Here is a 2,715-nt window from a genome sequence, read left to right on the forward strand (position 1 = left end):
CAAAAGGAATGGGAAGAAAAATTCAAGATTGGAAAGGCAATGTGACCACTACAAATGATGGTGCCACCATTCTGAAACAAATACAAGTGTCATCCAGCAGCAGAGATGCTGGGGAGCTAAGATACAGAAGCAGGAGATGGTACCACATCAGTAGGCACTATTGCTGGCTCTCTCATGGGTTCCTGGGCCGAGCTTCTTCAGAAAGAGATTCATCCAGCCATCACTTCCAAGTCATCCCAGAAGTCTTTGGAAAAGGGTATTGAGATCTTAAGTAACGTATCTCAACCTGTGGAAGTGAATGACAGAGAAACTTTGTTAAATATTGCCACGAGTTCTTTGAACTCACAGGATGTCTTTCAGTATTCAAGATCTGCTTTCTCCGACGAGTGTAAATGCAGTGATGAAAGTGATCCAGCCACAGGTACTACTGTAAATCTTAGAGATATTAACATACAGTCATGTGCCATGTAACAGTATTTCAGTCAACAGCAGACTGCATATATGACAGTGGTTATAATGCCATGTATTTGCTATACCTTTTCAATGTTTAGATATGTAGTATTCAATACAGTAACATGCTGTACATGTTTATAGCCTACCAAGCAATAGGCTATACTATGTAACCTATGTGTGTAGTAGGCTATACCACCTAGGTTTGTGTAAGTATACTCTATGATGTTTGCACAACAAAATGACCTAACAATGCCATTCTCAGATTATACCCCATTGTTAAGCAATACATGACTGCAGTTAAGAAACTTCGTGGAAAAATTGATGACTGTGAGTTGGTGGAAGGTCTTATTCTCACCCAGAAAGGGGTAAATTCTGGCATAACCCAATTTGAAAAGGCTAAGATTGGGCACATTCAGTTTTGCTTATCTGCTCCCAACAGATATGGAAATCAAGTAGCAGTTTCTGACAATGTTCAGATGGACTAAATGCTATGAGAGAGACAGCGTATATTTTAAGTTTAGTATAGCAAACTTTTACAAATGGGTTATAATGTCCTTCTCATACAGGACACTTTAGAGATGCTTCTAGTGATCTTCCATGCCATTTCCTGAACAAAATTATTATGTTGGTTAAGAATATTGAAAAAGAAGATGTTGAATTCATTTATAAGACAATTGGTACCAAGCCAGTTGCTCATACTGACCAAGTCACGCTGACATGCTGGGTTTTGCTGAGTTAGCTGAGGTCAGTTTAAATGGTTCTGGAAAACTGCTCAAGATTACAGGCTGTATAAGTGCTGGAAAAACAGTTAAAATTGTCATAGGACTGAAGAATTGAGCCCTCCATTCATGATGTGCTATGTGTTATTTGCTGTTTGGTGAAGAGAGCTCTTACTGCAGGAAGTGGTGCTCCAATAGAATTGGCCCTATGGTTAACTGAATGTTTGTGAACATTGAGTGGTATGGAATTTTCCTGTGTTCATATTTTGCAGATGCTATGGAAGTCATTCCAACTACACTAGCTGAAAATGCTGGCATTGAATCTCATTTCTACAGTAACAGAACTAAGAAATCAACATGCCTAAAAAGAAAAAAATTGCAGGCATTAATATCAAAAGGGCGGTATTTCCATTTTGGAGGAACTGGTTGATTGCCCAACTTTTGTGATTTCATTTATTGCTCTGACCCTAGCAAATGAAACTGTCCAGAGAATTCTGAAAATTGATCTGCGGTAAACGCTCAGTAATCTGGATAATACTGACTGGCTTACTCTCTTATAGCTACTAGCAGTGTGGCTGAAGCGGAAGATCACCTTAGTGCTCTTTATTATTTGGAAGATTATTTCCTCTGTGAATTCCTGGGCTTGGTCTCCCAATTGGCATTTGCTTGAAATTGTATTGATACAATTTAGTGAACACATTAAATATTTGGTTTCCCAAAAAGGTAATTATTCACATTTAATTTATGTAATTTATTTTATAATTTTTATCAAAATTTTAATGGACATTTTTGGAGTGCAGTTGGAAAAACAATCCATTTGGAAAAATAAATAGGAGAGAACACAAGAGAAATTCTAAAATGCAAGAATAATGTGGGGACCCATATGAGATGTTGAAAATTATGTAATTAAAATTGATTTTTAAAAATCAGACCACTGACATTGGTGGTCTTAGGTATTTGTACACTCATGTCTGTAGTGACATTATTTAGACAAATGGTCTGCTTCTGAACACAGAAGTGCATACAAAGAGGTAGCCATTGTTGTTGCACCTCCTATTCTTGCAAGCCCCTCTGCCTTTAGCTGAAGTGACTTCAGGAGATTTAAAGGGTAAGGGCCCTCTTTTCTCTTCCATTTTTCTTGTTTTACCCCTTTGGGAGCCAGGCATTTTGTCACTACAAAAAAATGCAAAAGTTAGCTGGAGATGGTGGCATATGCCTGTGCCTTTAGTCCCAACTACTCAGGAGGCTGAAGCAGGAGGATCAATTGAGCCCAGGAGGTTAAGGCTGCAGTGATCCATGTTCATGCCACTGCACTCCAACCTGAGCAATGGAAAAAAAAAAATACACACACACACAGAAATGAGAAAGGAATTTAAACATTTCTCTCCAAAAACAAAAAAACAACTAAACAGAAAAGACAGTAATGTAAAAATTAAAGAAAATGAGGAACTAAAAAGCCATAATGTAGAAAACATAGCAAAATAACAGAAGTCCCTTCTTATCAGTATTTACTTTAAATATAAATGGATTAAAATCTCTAATC

The 2,715-nt window shown here is 37.5% G+C and overlaps 1 pseudogene; it reads left to right on the forward strand.

Annotated features, from left to right (window-relative positions):
* The first annotated feature begins 120 nt into the window (after nucleotides 1-120).
* On the forward strand, nucleotides 121-2,417 carry LOC101009262 (annotated as a pseudogene).
* Nucleotides 2,418-2,715: the final 298 nt, after the last annotated feature.

The sequence above is a fragment of the Papio anubis genome, chromosome 4 (assembly GCF_008728515.1).
Source record: "Papio anubis isolate 15944 chromosome 4, Panubis1.0, whole genome shotgun sequence".
Lineage (NCBI taxonomy): Eukaryota > Metazoa > Chordata > Mammalia > Primates > Cercopithecidae > Papio > Papio anubis.